Source organism: Furipterus horrens, unplaced genomic scaffold (assembly GCF_987537825.1).
Source record: "Furipterus horrens unplaced genomic scaffold, mFurHor1.1.pri manual_scaffold_1, whole genome shotgun sequence".
Classification (NCBI taxonomy): Eukaryota; Metazoa; Chordata; class Mammalia; order Chiroptera; family Furipteridae; genus Furipterus; species Furipterus horrens.
The window spans coordinates 206094975-206112502 of NW_028327171.1; positions in this window are offsets into that span (position 1 = coordinate 206094975).

Genomic DNA, 17528 nt, shown 5'->3' on the forward strand with positions numbered 1-17528 from the left:
CAAATGAAAGCAGCCCATGTATTTACCTGGGTTGACTGCAATGCTTCCTCCTCTTAACTAAACACAAAAAGCTTGGTGCATCGTGAACCTTCCCGTCTTTTCCTTGTACTGACAATTACTTGGCTAGGAACAGTATTGTGTGGGACATTAATGTAACACTCATCATTTTGAGAATAATAAAACAAGGCTCAGGGAAATAAAATATTATTCCCAAGAGCTCATAGGGAGCAACTCCAGAGCTCTGGCCTCTAACTCACATGTGCTTGCTGGGCACCTTCAAACAAAGGGACTCACTTACATACTATCTGTACATAATTGAGCTCATTGCATGGGACTTACCCATACCCTTGTTTTGACTGTCGGAGATTTCCTCATGACAGGCATTCTATCTGGGTACCCATGAGCTATTGGCCACATAAATGATCATGGAATGGTCGAAACCTGAGCTTTTCAATACATCCTATCCAGTCACACACACAGACACATGGCTATATTCACCGGTAAGATGAGTGTAATAGAAGATAAAAGACCCAAACTCATATGCTTAGCCCCTGCCTTTAATAACTATTATCCTAACATCTGGTTCACTGCCTGAGTTCCCCTGGGTATTTTCAAGTGGACCTGGCATCTCATTTTCTTTCCCTGGTGGTTAGGAAGGTTTGGGAAGCACAAACTGTGGGTAAGGTTCTTTCTTCTTCTCTTCCTCACATCTGTGTATAACTGATTTCTCTCAAATAATAGTGAGTAAGCTCACAAGTCAACCTCATTGCTCAAAGTGTTGTAGAGTACCGAGATCTGGAGATACTAACCACTCTGGCATGGGATTTTCCTGTGAGCTAAAGTTCAAAAGGAACCATTGATGGATTAGAAGGACCCTTAATGGTGAGCAGAGAGAAGCTGCCAACAATTGTTGGGCCATGATACGCATCACTGTCCTGACTGCCCCTATCAGCAACTTTCATCTGAGTCCTTTGAATGTCCACGAGAGGCCAGGTGGGAGAGAGCCAGGATCTGCAGAATTGTCAGGGCTGAGTTTAAACGGAGGGTGAGCTGGCAGGTGGCAGTTGAATTATTGAGCTGTACTCCCTTGTTTGTGTCAGCAGCAAGCTATTCTTCTTTGTCTCTGTCTCAGAGACAAACTGCAGGCCCCAGGGCTATTAAAAACAGTGCCGTCGGGCCATAAAGAACTCTGTGGAGGGGAGAGGCATGGTGCTTCTTTTCCGTATGGAAGTGATTGTTGATCAAATCACCATGCTTAAACACCAAGGCAAAACACCACAGATGCAGAAAACTTCTATAAATTCTTAATCATTGGTGGTACTGTTTCTCTTCAACAGCAGCTCCACACTTCTGCAGGATGTGATCTTTTTCTTTATTATTTTCCCTTTAAGTCAAAACTCTTGTGAGTGCTTCTCAATGTGTAATTTGAATACTAACCACCTGGGGCTCTTGTTAAGAAGCCTCTTCTAGTCATTCAAGGGGCCTGAGCGGAGGCCTAGTATTAGCCTTTCTAACAAGCTCCCAGCTGGTAGTGATGCTACTGGTGGACCACCACATGTGGAACTGCGTTGCCACCATGGTTAGGGTTACACACTTGTAAGCCAACCATTCAGCAGCAGCTTGAATTCCCAGGTGGTTGTTTCCAGTTAGAATTATAAGCAGGGAAGGTCACTCTTCTACAGCAAGAAGAATCTTATCGACGATAATTGAGTGAAACGAGAACATTTGAGTTCAATCGCTTCCTTTCATTTATCATCCTAGCTCATGAGCGTCTAAATTTTACCCCTGAAAATGAATGATAAAAAGAACACCATCACTGGCCGGCGTTAAGGGCCATGAGCTGATCTTGTTCTCTCCTCTAGAAACTAATACGGATATTATAACCCAAGAGCAGCTCAACTCTATTTTTTTTGTCAACTTTACGTTTATCAGACAGGGCCAAGATCAGAAGGGACTTTAGGTCAACATTTCAATGAGTTTTGTATAGTTTTGAAATGTGAACCATTTTTATTCACTTGAGGCAATATAAAGGTTAAGCCCTGCATTTGAAAAGTACAGTTGAGTCAGTATTCCTTATTCTAGCCAGTCATCCTGTAAATATATTCCAAGGGGCTCACTCAATCTCTTCATTTTGAACAACTAAACACAGTTTTCAGAATTCCAATAGTTCATATGGATGATTAAGCCACTGAATTAGCCTGACTTTTTTAAATGTTTGTAACAAAGAATAGAAATGGTGATGGAAGGTCCCAGAACTTCTAAAAATTAGTGATAAATATGGCCTTAGTCATTGACAAGAAATAGCATAAAACCCAAGGCCTTCTTCATATGCGCCAATGCCAAATAAATGACCCAAACCTGAGATAGCTTTTAAGACCTGCTTTCATGAAGTTTCTGATTATCTTAGGTGGGATCCATTTTTACTTCCCAGTCATAAAGTATTATTTCTAAGTGGGGTTGGTATGACCATTGCTGCCTCTTTCACTAGATTGTAAACTGCTTTGGGCTGTAAATTCATCCTCTTCACCCAGGCATCTCTCAGAGAACCTAGCACAAAATCTTACACAAAGAAAGGGCCTCAGTATGGTGACTGGCAGACGGAAAGGGACATGGGGGGAGGTAGAAGAGAGTAAAAGGGGGATAAATTGTGATGGAAGGAGATTTGACTTGGGGCAGTGAACACACAATACAATATATAGATGATGTATTATAGAATTTTACACCTGAAACGTATATAATTTTATTAACCAATGCCACGCCAATAAATTTAATAAAAAAGGGGAAAAAAAAAGAGAGCCTCAGAATCTTTATTAAATCGAAGCGTACCCCAAAAGCTATTTTAAATGTAATCTTTCTGATTTGTTATAGGGAGAAATGACTTTGAGTTCAACTAAATATAAAGCACAATAAATCTAAAACGATATTCCTTACATAAAATTCTATTTCTTCTCTATTTTGGAAAGATCTTGGGGAAATTTTTAGTCAGGAAAAACACTCTTAAGCTGACCCAATGTGATTGAGAAATCATTAAGGAGGAGAACAGTGGAAATGGAGAACGAAGCTCTCCCCAGGAAAGGGGAATAGCAGAATTATGTTTACAACTTACCTGGGTCCCTTGAATTCTTAAAACTAGACCCATGAAGTTTGCAAAAGCTACACTGACAACACCTTCTACTATGCAATTAGGAACTACAATGGCTTTACCTTTTATTATCACTAGCATCTTTATTAAAATATTAGATATAGTTATATACTATGAAAAGGAGAATAGTGATCCAAATATAAAATTCTTACCATTGTCAATGTGAACTTTGTTTTAAAAATTAAACTTTGCTCAAATGCAAAAGTTTCATGGTCAGTATTGGGTTCCAACAGAGTAGAGTTTGTTTATTTTAATGGAAATGTAATATTAATCATGTGAGACTATTTTAAACATAAATGACTGTCTGAGTCCTCACCCTGTCTTCTCTATTCTACTCTGCTGCCATAAACAACAAATTCCCAAATGTCCCCCTAACTTTGATTACATTCTTGAGTCCCTTCCCTTCTCTCTACTTCCTCCTCCCTTGGACTACACTTCCATAATCTCCTTTATATTTCAGGAAAGACCTCTTGATAGGACACAAAATCTGTAAGAGATTAGTTTACAATGAAACCTTCCTAGGATTCCTATTGTAGAAACATAAATCATAATGATATTTAAGAGATATTTTGGTAAAGGTGATAATTAACAGGGTGAGAAGCACCAAATGCTATCAATTAACTTTATTATTTTGAGCATTTAAAAATACATTGTGATTGTGTGTTGGTATTTGAAGAGCACTGCTTGGAAATGGGGCTGATGTTTGTTGGTAGATTCATTGCAGTTTCTCAGAACACACATAGATCAACAGAATCCAACAGTTCAGATAATGTGCTGCTTGTCTGTTTATGCTGGGTTCCAGTTCTTCATTCTTCATGTGTCTGGGGACCAGTGTATACAGTTGGTTCATCTTCTTTCTTCCCTAATTCTACTTCTGGCTTAATGAAGGGTCATTCTGCTCTATACATACAGACTGGGTCAAAAGGAGGTTTAAAGTTGTTCATATGGAAAATCGTCGTCGTCGTCGGCAGCCGTCCGTCTCGAGAGACGATGGTGTAGCTTCTTAAGAGTCTATCTGCACCGCCGAGAATGGCTGTGCAGTCCAACTCGGGAGTGACACGGTATCTGTCTCCTCCCGTGTTGAATCGACATCTTGTGATGACGCTGGAGTGTCCTCTCCAGTGAAGCTGAAGCTACAGAGCCTGGGCAGGGTGATATGGAGGGTCTGCTGTTGCCCATGCAGCAGACCCCCCCTCTCTTCGCAGCTGAGGGATCCAAGGGAAAGACGGAGTCAATACAGCTTGGCTTCAGGTGCGCCGCAGGAGTTGCCGGTGTTGACTACAACGTCAAACCGCCTTAGGGACTCCGGCTCCGGATTTTCTGTCGGGGTTTACTCCCTTAGCCTTTCCCCTGAAGAGGTATGCCGCAAGGCAGCGGAGGTTTTTTGGAGTCAGAGTTTTCCTTCTCTGATATGGAAAATAATACAATAATTAATGAATAATAATATAAGAATAAACTCTGTCTCACATCATCGCAACTGTAAACCTACTTGTGTCTCATCCTGTATAATTTCTTGAAGTCACTACTAAAAGGGAACATTTGCCTTAATATAATTTTGTTAGTCTTTGAAATAAGAACACACGTGTTTTGAACTCTTCTCATAATTTTTTTTCATTTCGGGGGTGTTTAACATGACTAGAGAAGCAAAGCTGTATGGACACTTCAAGTGTCCTAAACGAACATGTCTTTAAATAATCCTCAGGTTAGATATCCATAAGGAAACTTACTTCTGGGGAAGATATGACCTCAGAGCTATAAACTCTTACCTTCTAAGGGTGTAAAACAAATTATAAAAGACTAAGCCTAAATTCTCAAGGTGTTAAAACAAGTTTATGTCCTAAGAATTGATTTTATTTCTGTTCTGGGTCATTAATGTAGCCTCGTTACACCTACTGAGATAGTTCCTCAGTAAGAACTGCTTAATGACATCATCATTAACTTGGTTTTCATTTAATCTTTTCAATATGTTAGTTTTTGTAGGGTAAAGGTTATATTTAAGAGACTTCTTGGTATCAGAATCCACTGATGTTCTTTTTTGAACAAATCTTGTGGTAGATTTTTTTTTTTTTTTTTTTTTACAATGAAAGAACTGAGTTACTCTTTTTACTTTACCTTTTCCCTCTCAGTCTGGAGAGCATAAACAGCTGTCATTTATACAAATTTGTGATATTGAAGTTTATGAAACATGCCTTATAAATAAACTTATTGAAAAGTCTTTGAGAGGCAATAAAGTTTTGCTCTGATTCTTGAGTCAAAACCAAGACCAGGGTGATTTACAACCAACCTCAGTTGAAAGGCAACTGTAGTTTTGTTGGTTCTCTGGCTTAAGAATTCTGTAAAGCCCATATTCATATTCAGAGTTGAACGACAAAGCTTGTTAAGATCCTTACATGTACAAGTTGTGCTGAATAACTTATTTAAGCCACTGCCATATTTATTGCACCACCGAAAACCTGGCATTTGTAAATATTTCTTATTTTTATGGGGTGATTATAGGGTGCTATGCCTTACACAAAATTCTCTTACAAGATTTTTCTATTCATTGGCTAATACGTAAAGTATTTGGCATCCTTAGTTTTCTTTTAGAATTCGAAAGATCAAAAATAAAATAAAAATAAAAAAGGAACACAAGGACATTCCCAAACTAATAATATAATCAAAATGAAAGTTGCTGAGCTCTGTTGCTATCCAAGTTGATGAAATTCTCTGAAAATGGGTAGGATTGCTAGTCTCTCTCAGTTGAGGAAGCACATTCACCAGTTTGAACTGGCCCAAGTTAAAATTCAGTCAAAACATAAAGGATTACATACTAACCCCCATGAACCACTGCCTGGGACTTCAATAACAACCAATACAACCTAAGCCTCGACTCCATCTCAGAGACAAAATTTTGAAGACCATGGTCTTTACACTGAAGGAGGAGACCTACATAACCAGCATTTATAAAGTATTTGGCAATTTAAAGTGTTTTATGATATGAGACAAGAATGGATGGCTTAAAAATAAATCTCTAACATCGCATTTCTTTCGTAAAAGCATTTTTCTGAGTATTTCTTCAAAATATCATGTTCCTTTGGAGAGAACAGTCATCAAATGCACTTTTTAAGAGTTTTTATATTTCAAAATTATGTATTTATTTTTCATTTGTTTGATTGCCTATTGCACATGTGCGGATAGAGGAACACAGGCTGACCATGACCAGGGAGGGAAGAAGCTGAGGAAATCTTTCTCTCTTCTCCTGTTCTCTGTTGTTCCTGCTGTGCTTTCTGATCAACAGAACCAACTAGAAGCAGTCTAGGGATATTAGTTTCCCAAGGTCCAGAGCGGAGTGGAGAAGAGTGAAGAATGCATATGGAGAGCAAACAGTATGCAGTATAGTTTGACGAAAGATAATAATTTCTACCCAAAATAAGGAAATCCATAGAGAAACAAGGCAGACTAGTAGCTGCCAGAGGCCGAGGGCAGGGGGCACTGGGCAATGATTGCCGAATGGGATTTCCTTTTGGGGGTAATACAAAAGTTTTGGAACTGGATAGAAATTTCAGTGGTATTGAAATGATTAAAATGGTAAATTCTATGGGTTTTACCAACAGCTAAAAAAGTAATAATTCCCACAGGATAATTTGAAATACAAAGAGGTTAGTCCCTCCACCTCAGACGTAAGAGACAATTACATGTGGCATTTGTTTTGGAAATAAAAAATCATGATCATCTGTTTTAAGTGGGAGAAGTAGATCCAACTTAATAAAGTACCAATGAAATGGATATGAGCACAAGAGAAATCATGTTGACCTGGTTAAAAACATTTGCAAATTTGTGCACCTTTACAGAAAGTTCGTGTGTTCCTTTCAACCTTAAGAATTTAGTTTAAAAAGATAGCTGCTCTTCATAATCTACCTTCTCTACAATTTTCATTGGTGGTAAACTAATCATTTCACTGATGTGTTCTTAGAAGCTTTAGAATTCAGTAGCTTGCTTTACTCTGGGAATAGAGAGATTAAAAATAGTTGGGGATTAAGCTCCAATGTATAGGAACTCAATTGTGGTTTAAAACAACTAAATAAAAGTACCTAAGTATAAGACTTTTTATGGCTCACATGAGGGAACGATTCAAAACCACTGTTTTCTCTAACAAGGAATTCCTTCAGTGTATTTTGGAAACAATTCTATAAATGTCAGTATGTTTTATGCTAATTCTTCATATACAATGCATTAATTTTATAGGGACTTAAATCACTAGGTTTTATTATTCTTTTTACATTGTGTGTTTCTTTGAGAAGAAACATGACTCCTTGATTTATCTTTATACAATGCCTTAATTGTTGAATGGTATAGGGTTTTCAATAATGGGTCAGGTTCCTTCAGAATCTAGTTTGCTGATAATTTTTGTGTAAGTGCCAAAAGTCAGACCCCCATCTGAGTATGTGTGCCTTAATTAGATTAATAGTGTTTTCCTGATTGGGGGATAGTTTTAAATGGTTTTAAGGTCCCTTCCTTTGCTAACACTTTTATGTTTATTTATTTATTTATTTATATTATTATTATTATTTTAAATTTTATTTTTTGGTTTTTCAGTTACAGTTGTCCCATTTTCCCCCCGTTGCTCCCCCCTCCCAGTCCATCCCTTCTCCCACAATCATATCCCTCCCCGTTGTCCATGTTCATGAGTCATTCATACACGTTCCTTGACTAATCCCTTCCCTTACTATCCCCCTTCTCTCCCTCCCCCTTCCCCCCTACTGACTACTATTCTAGTCTTTGCCTATTTAGTTCGTTTCTTTGTGTTGCTCTTTAGTTTCCTGTATTGGGTGATATCATAAGGTATTTTTCTTTCTTTGCCTGGCTTATTTCACTAAGCATAATTCTCTCTAGTTCCATCCATGTTGTCGCAAATGGCAGGAGTTCCTTCTTTCTTTCTGCTGCATAGTATTCCATTGTGTAAACGTACCACAGTTTTGATCCACTCATCTACAAATGGGCACTTAGGCTGTTTCCAGAACTTAGTTATTGTAAACATTGCTGCTATGAACATAGGGGTGCATAGGTTTTTTTGAATTAGGGTTTTAGGATTTTTCGGGTATAATCCTAGCAGTGGAATCACTGGTTCAAAAGGCAGTTCCAATTTTAGTTTTTTGAGGATTCCATACTGTTTTCCACAGGGGCTGCACCTGTCTGCATTCCCACCAACAGTGCAGTAGGGTTCCCGTTTCTCCGCATCCTCGCCAGCACTTGTTGTTTGTTGATTTGTTGATGATGGCCATTCTGACTGGTGTAAAATGGTATCCCACTGTGGTTTTTACTTGCATCTCTCTGATGGCTAGTGAGGTTGAGTATTTTTTCATGTGCCTATGGACCTTCTGTATGTCCTCTTCGGAGAAGTGTTTGTTCAGGTCCTTTGCCCATTTTTAAATTGGGTTGTTTGTTTTCTTGATGAATTATTATAACACTCTTATGGGCAAGGCAAGTGTTTTCCTTGTTTTTTGTGTAAGTAACTAAGGCTTAGAGATATTATGGAACTCGCTCAAGACCAAACCAGGTTTTAAGGCTAATTCTTCTGATTCGAAAAAAACAAAATACCACATCATCAAATCTAAAATTGTATCCCATCCAAATGAATAAACTTGCTTTGCCTCTATTCCAGGGGAGATGAGGCTATCATATCAAAAAGTTTCCTTTTATGCTCTAGACTCTGGATCAAAAGATTAGTTTTATTTAATTTATTGCATTAAATTAAAGAAGACTAATAATTGTGGATTTAGTTTTGTCAGCCTGTCTTTTTCTGATGAATAAAGATTGACTTCAGCTAATTTTAAAAGTTACTATCTCTTAACAGTATTTATATTAACATGATTTATTGTTTGTTAATTATTACAAAAAATTAGTGTCTTCTCTCTGACTATTGTATTTTTTCTTTTTACAAAATGTACATTTTGTTTTCACTTAAAAATATATTGTGAATGTTTTCTTTTGACAATACAGAGTCTACTGATGTATTTTATGAACATATATGTTTTATATATTTCCATTTAAGAAATGTGCTGTAATTTCCTTAACCAATTTATTCTTGTTGGTCCTTTCAGTTATTTTTTTTTCAGAGGACTAAATTATTTATTAAAATCTTTTTATAGTTTAGGTAGCTTCCTTAGGCTACACCCTACAAAGAAAATTACTGGTAAAAAAGTTTGTACATTTTTAAGACTTTTAAAAAATTTTTGCCAAGTTCTTCCCTGAAGTGCTATGAAATTTACACTCTAATTCCCAATCTCTTTGCCAATTTAAGAGTTGAAAACTGTTGCAGTTTATTAGCATATTTTTGAGTGACCAGGAAAATAAACATTTTCCCTGTATTTACACTTTTCTTGGTTTTGTATATACTTATTAAATTTGTATACACAAATTTATTTTCATTTTCTATGTGAATAGATTTGGTTTTATGTTTAGAAAGGTCCTCTGTATTTTAGTATTATATAAATATTAATCCACATTTTCTTTTAGTTGTATGATTTTATTTTAATATACATATATTTTTCATGTAGCTGGAACACATCTTGGTGTAGAATATAAAACAAAACTAAAAGAATACATGTATCCCATATTGTCTAGGGAAATTTAACTATGTACTTGTAGTAGTTGAAATTATATCTATATGAGACATATGAACCATACTTTATGACAACAATGGATCAAAAAGCTAACTAAAAAAGCCACAAATAAAACAGAAACTCTGGTGAATATTTGCCTAACATTGGTTCAAGCAAGGACTTTATAAACATAACAGCAATAAAAGAGCTCATAGAGAAAAAGTGAATTTGTTTGATTACAAAATCTTTTAGTAAGTGTATACCAAGAAAAGGGGAGGGAAATACAGAAATAAAGAAAAGTAAATAAATAAGCTGGAAACACAATCAGAAAATATTTGCAAAATATATAACAGAGAAAATGTTGCTATCTTGTAATAGAATGCACTCATAGAAATGATTTTAAAAATACTGACTAAATGGAGAAATTAGCAAATTAGAATGTCAACTGTAATTCTTTCTGGATCATGGCCAATTTTATTTGCAACATTTCTATATTTTCCAGCTATTATCTGTTAGCATGTATTGTTTCGATATTCTGAAAAATAAACTTTGGAATAAGCATTTTTAAGAGAGAGTAGAAATATAAATTAGTATATACATAGGAAACCACAGAAACAAGATTTATTAGACAAGGTACTTATAGAGATAAGATTAGTTCACCTACACTAACTAGAGAAGCATGAATCGTGTATTAAGTCTACCAAGTATGGTTTTAAAATATCCATTAATAAAATTTGTTCTGCAGGAAAAATATGGCAAATTTACAAAAAAAAAAGAAATGACATTCAAATTGATGTCATTCCCATCTTTGTTCCTCTCTCTCTCTCTCTCTCTCTCACACACACACACATACACACACACACAAACACACACACACACACACACACACACTCACACTCAGTTGTTGTTGGCAGCCGTCCGTCTCGAGAGATGATGGTGTAGCTTCTTAAGAGTCTATCTGCACCGCCGAGAATGGTTGTGCAGTCCAACTTGGGAGTGACACGGTACCTGTCTCCTCCCGTGTTGAATCGACATCTTGCGATGACGCTGGAGTGTCCTCTCCAGTGAAGCTGAAGCTACAGAGCCTGGGCAGGGTGATATGGAGGGTCTGCTGTTGCCCATGCAGCAGACCCCCCCTCTCTTCGCAGCTGAAGGGCCCAAGGGAAAGACGGAGTCAATACAGCTTGGCTTCAGGTGCGCCGCAGGAGTTGCCGGTGTTGACTACAACGTCAAACCGCCTTAGGGACTCCGGCTCCGGATTTTCTGTCGGGGTTTACTCCCTTAGCCTTTCCCCTGAAGAGGTATGCCGCAAGGCAGCGGAGGTTTTTTGGAGTCAGAGTTTTCCTTCTCTGATGTGCCCTGACTGGAAGATCGAACCAGCGACACTTAGCTCGCAGGCCGACGCTCAATCCACTGAGCCAAACCAGCCAGGACACACACACTACCATGTTCTAATAGAGTATTGGTTGGCTTCCTAAAGCAATTTAATGGAGCTGGAAGGCCTCAAGCTGAACGATGACAGAAAGACATGTATATATCTCATCCGGGTGTCCTAAAAAGCCTAAAAATGTGGTTAGGCAATAATCAGTACTTTCCCATTTTGCAGATGTGGATTCAGCCTCAGCACCTTCACCTAGAGGTGTTTTGACAAACCAGTCCAGAGACCACCAATTAATTTACAATTTTAAGATGGGGCCCAGGTAATTGATGTCTTAAAGGTGTCTCAGATGATTCAAATGCATAGTCAGGGTCTTTTTTAAAAAGAAAAATTTTGAAACAAAATTTTCTGACTTGAACTCCTATGTTAATTTTTTTACTGCACCTGCCAACAAGAGTTATGTTATATAAATATACAAGTATTAAAGGATACAGTTTTTTTTTTTAGGTGGCTGAAATTTGGAATATTTAGAATATTTTCTCATGTCTATAATGGTACAGATTTAAGAGCTTATGTTTCTTGTTATCACAAATATTCTTAGGAAAATGTCAATTTATCTATTGAATGGCTAATAAATACATGTCTGTACTTTATGCATCAATTATAAAAAATGATAAAATAATTTTTCTTTGTAGCCTTTCTATTCAATTTTAATAATCAAAAAATGGACAAATTTGTGGTTTAAAAGAAATAAAAGTCTTTTCCAAAGTTAGTTTAAGTATGTCACTTTAGTATACTTTGTGTATTGTACCCTCATTTTGAAGACATTTATTATTTTAAAGAAAACATATTTGATAGATTGTTTAGTATCTTTCCTTAGGGTTAAATGTTAAAAACTGTCGTTTGTTATCAGATGTTAATTTTTTTAAGTATATTAATGAGTTAATGACCATGTTTAATAATTAATATATTAAATTATACAAACAACTTTCTTCTGTATGTATTTATTGGGCAAGTAATAGTAATGTTCACATTATTTTAACAGGTGTTGCTTGGCTAAATTCATGAAACCCATTTTCAAGACATATGGAAGCTTTTTCTGGAAGAGTTGATGTTGGGCAATGATGCTTCTTTCCTTAAATGTTCTGTAGTGCCAATCAATTAGTCTTGTAGTGTAGGACCATCAAACTGATTATAGATGCTTGGAAGATATTGATTTAATCAGCAAAATATTAAAGATATAACCGATATCTTTGTTTAAGTTGTTGAAAATACTTAAGATAAACTTGTACCTGGAAGTGAAGTTTATATTATGAAATAAAAAGATAATTTAAAATAAAATACATAACAAATATCAACTGAAACTGTAGTCTCAGTTCGAAAGTTTAACAATACTAAATTTATACAGTATCAAAGATATTATCTTCTTTTTTCTATTAAAAAGATAATCTCATATCTAAAGTTCACAATGATTCACTATGATATTAACAAATGGAGAAAGGATTCCTATCAAAAGGAGGCAATTTCAATGAACAAAAAGTAGTTGGGTTCTAAGATTAGCAAGGATTAAATTCAAATCTGGATCAGACATTTGATAGATGAGTAAACTTTAAGCAAGTCCCTTAAAGGCTCTTGATTTTACATCCTTCGTTGGCAAATGGAGAAAAAAATATCTACCTTGTACATTTTTTATGAATTACAAGAGAAGACAAAAATAGAGTAACTGACATGGGGCTCAAAACCTATAGTTTTTTTTTCCTTTGATGTCACAAAATCCTGCATATTTTAGGTTGAACCTGATTACAGTACCATATCACCTTGCATTATATGTGATTCTTTTCCCATTATTTTATAAACATGTGAGATCAGGGGACACATTTTAATATGTCTTTTAGTGTATAATAAACCATATTGAGCAAATAAAGAGATGAATATATTTATTCAATAGTTGTATAGTTATTAAAAATATTCTCTTTTTATGGTTTTATTAAGGACAATGCAGTGGAACTAGTTCTTAAATTATAGTGAAACCTAGAGTTTATAAGGGAACAATAACACAAATTTTGACTTCAGACAAAGACACAGTTCTTCATCTCTACAGTCTTAGATTTTTAGCTTTGGATTGTGAATGTCTTTGATCCGGTTAACCTTGACTCGGCTGTAGGAGACACAGGGTTTAATTGCTGCTCCCAGGGGAAAGGAGCCATGCTGTTGTGACAGATCGCAATGTTAGCCCAGTTTCTGTCCCTTGCCCCTTCCCCATTCCCTGTGCCACGCACCTTTGCAGTGCCTTCTTGCAGTGGATGGGGCTATATGCCACTCTTTAGCACCAGGGCCAACCACATGATTTGCTTTGGCCAATGGGATGGTAACAGGGTGTACTTATATTCACGCTTATTCTTTTATCCTTCTGACATTGCCGTGGCAACCTTCCAGGGCTAAGTTGTTGAAGAATGAGAGATGGGTGGGGCAAAGGTAGGTTTTCAGTTGTGAGTACATGAAAGAGAATTTTTTCTTGTGTTGTTATTTAATAATTATGGTGTTACTTATTCATATTACAACTGTAAGCCTACTTTTGCCCACCCCCGCCCCCGTATATGGAGCAGAGTAGCCCCCATTGTCTGAATTGAAAATCAGTTGACACCCAGACATCTGAGAAAGCCCAGCTATATCAGCAGCACGGCCACCTACCCAACCTTCAGCTTTCCCCAGAAATGTGAACACAAACTTATTGTTGTGTACCATCGATCTTTTATGACTGGCTTTTATTATATGGCATTATTGTGGCAATAGATAACTGTGACAGCTATCCTTAGAAATAATGTTTGCAAAATGTTTAAAATGGTGGTGTTGTGAGCTGAACAAACATGCCAGCTGTGTGTGTGTGTTTTTTACAGAAGCTTATGAAGTAAGTATAGTAATGTTAGATTTTAACTTATAGTTGTTTCAATAGAGATATTGAAAGGTGACACCTGGCAAGAACATCCATTGGATGGTCAAAGTTAAATCATCTACACCTGGAATCAGAGCAAGATGCTCCCAGTGCCCAAATAATCTCACAGTAGTAAGATAAGCCTTTGTATGAGAACTAAATACATATTTTCAAAGGATTAAATCACATAGAGTTAAGTTTTTGGTCATTAAACTCTGGAACAGATATTGATGCCCAAGGCATTTTTCTTTCACGTGGCTTTTGTAGAATTAGTCATATTTTCTAAAAATAGTAAGCTATCAATTCATAAATGTTCACCTTCTCTCATTACTTTAAATTCCCCACAAACTCCAAGTCCTGACCACTTGCCTGGACTCCAGACAAATATATTTGATTGCCTGCTAGACATTTCCAACTGGAGGTCTGTCAGGCACCTCCTACTCAACATATCCAAAGAGAAATCCCCTATTTTTCACTGCAAACTGACATTTGGATTTCCTGCCTCCCTGAATGTCTCCACCTATCACAACGCCAAGACTTGAGAGTCATCTTTCATCCTTTTTTTTTCTGTCTGCTTCCTTATAACTTCCAAACCTTATAATGACTAAGGTGGTCCACACATTTACAGAATCTATTTATCACAATTTGCTTGGCCAGCAGGAGCCCTGCTATTTGTAGTTTAGTAATCCATATTGATCACTAAAATATCAAAGCCATTCATTTTTCACAATAATCTGGTTGGAATTATAACATAGCCCTGGAGTAGAAAAATGTGCCTATTTTTAATCAATAATGTCAAAGCATTATTTGTTTTAATGTGTCTGCCTCCATGTAGGGTTTTGAGAACAGCCTTGAAGAGAACCCCAAGAACGTGGGATTTCCTACCTTCTCTGTTCAACAACTAGTCAGTCCTTTCAAAAAAGCTTTTTTTTTTTTTTTTTTTTTTTTTTTAGTACAAGGGTTAAAGGGGAAAGGGAGTGTGTGAAAAGTTAAAAGGCACTACAGTTCTCTGGCATGAGACTTTTGAAGAAATTGATAATGCCTAAATGTTCCATGCTTTTCAGTGGCCTGGTGCCTGAACTTAAACAGAACTTCAATAGAAGTTATAAAGAAAAAATAAATAGAATGGAATCTAAGGAGCTCAGCAATTATGTAGAAATGTTTATCTAAGGGGAAAAAACTAAACATCAATTTTTAAATCCCTTTTATTATAAAATATAAAGGGACTGAAAGTTTATCTCTAGATTGCATTGGGCAAATGAAAGGCATATGTGTTGAATACACACTGATTTTTCTCGAATAATGAATCTGCCATGTGGTTTATTCAACTCTGCTCTTGGTGTGAAATCCTGAGTGCACAACATGGATAGCCTTAAAGAATCGAGGAAGCAGCACATATGAAGGTCTTGACAGTGATATACCTTCTTCAAAACAGGTGCTTCTCTGCAGATGCGAAAAACTTGAAGCAACTAATGGAAGTAACGTGTTTAAGTATTTCACTTTGGGTTTATAATTAACATCAAGTATTCAAACAGGAACCTTCTAATCTATTGTAACTGGTGTGTGTGTGTGTGTGTGTGTGTGTGTGTGTGTGTGTGTTGCGGTGTTACATAGTGAATGTCATGTTCATCATTGGGATGTGGAGAGAAGAATTCGATTTGAGTCTGAACACCAATCAAGAAAAGTTTGTACACATCCACCCATGTTGTGTTATCATAGACAAAACTCAGAGGATTCAGTATGGAAATAGTCAAAGCCTTACAGGGTCACAAATACTATAAAAGAAGCGATTTGAAGCAGCAGGTACTTGTGCAGTAGATACTACAAGAAGTAAACTTTAGATCCCTTTTCTAAAGCACAATGTGCACTCACAAAAGTATTGATAATTTTCTCAATGTAATATTGGTCCTGATCAAAATGAGAAAAATCTCCAAGTACAATATCAGAATAGTGTGAGAGCGCCAGGAGTACATTCAGCCAGCTCGGATAACACAGGGAGACCAGAAATGCAGGCAAGGTCTGTGTAAAGAGATCTCTAGGGAGATCTTAAACAAGTCATCAGTGACACAATGAAAAATACACATCAAAACACCACTGTTACAATGAATATACTGTAATGAATACAGTTGTGAGTAACTAGAAAGGGCCTCACAAAATTATGAGGATTAAGTGTTAATATTAAATATTGAATATATAAATAACTTAGTATAGCACTTGGTACATAATTAGTGTTCAGCTAATGGTAAATATTAAATATACAGTTTTTTATTTCAACATGGAAAATCAATTATTCTTGAAAGACCCTTTGGCGGCTTAATAAAATCTTGAGTTTAATATGAGTTTTTTGGGGGTAAATTAAAGTGACATACATGAGTTACCTTTTGCTGCATAACAAATTATCCTAAAACTTTAGTGATTTAAAACAATATTTATTATCTCTTAGTTTCTGTGGGTCAGTATTCTGAACAACAGCTTAACTGGGGCCCCTGACTCAGGGTCTTTCATAAGACTATAATCAAGGTGTCGGTATGGACTGTAGGCATCTTGTCTTAGTTTTGGCTCTTATGACAAACTACCATAGACTGAGAGGCTGATAAACAACAAAAATTTATTTCTCACAGTCTGGGAGGCTGAAACAGGCAACTAATTTCTCATTGTATCCTCACATGGCAGAAAAAGTGAGACAGTCTCTGGGGTCTACCTATGAGGGCACTGATCCCATTCAGGAGGATTCTACCCTCATGACTTCACTACATCCCAAAGCCTTATCTCCTACTAGTGTAACGTCAGGGATGAAGATTTCAACATACAGATTGTAGGGAAATACAAACATTTAGTCCATAACACAGCTCAGGGCCCAGCTGGGGAAAAACCCACATCTGGGCTCACTCACACAGCTGTTGGCAGGATTCAACACATTGCTGGGTGGTAGGACAAAGCAATGCAGTTTCACCCTGGTTGTTGGTCAGAAGCTGCCCTCTGTTCCTTGTCACTCGGGCTTCTCCATAGGGTGCTCACAGCCTGACAGCTCACTTCATCAAAGCAAGCAAGCAAACAAGGAAGCAAGCAAGCAATGACTACCAGTCAGAAAGTGTGCCAGCAGGATGGGAGCTACCTGTTTGATTTAAGCAAGTCACTTTAAAGAGCTACAATGTTATAGTCCAAAGTGCGGGTTCTGGAGTAGATCTGGCAATTTCCCTGTAAGTCAAACTGGGAATAATTTTAATACATACATCATATTGTTTTGTGAGAATTAATTGAATTTATATACATAAATCACTTAGGAGATAGCCAGCAAATAATTAATAATAATAATAACTAGCATAGTTGTTGAGAAGATTAAATGAGATGATGAATGGAAGTTCTTAGCACAAGGCCTGACTAGCAAACATTCAACACGTGGTGTCTACTATCATCAATGCCTTCATTCCCAGCCCCGGAGAGAGGAGGCTCCTCTTGCTCTAGGGACTGTTCCTCCCTCTGCTCTTCTCCCAG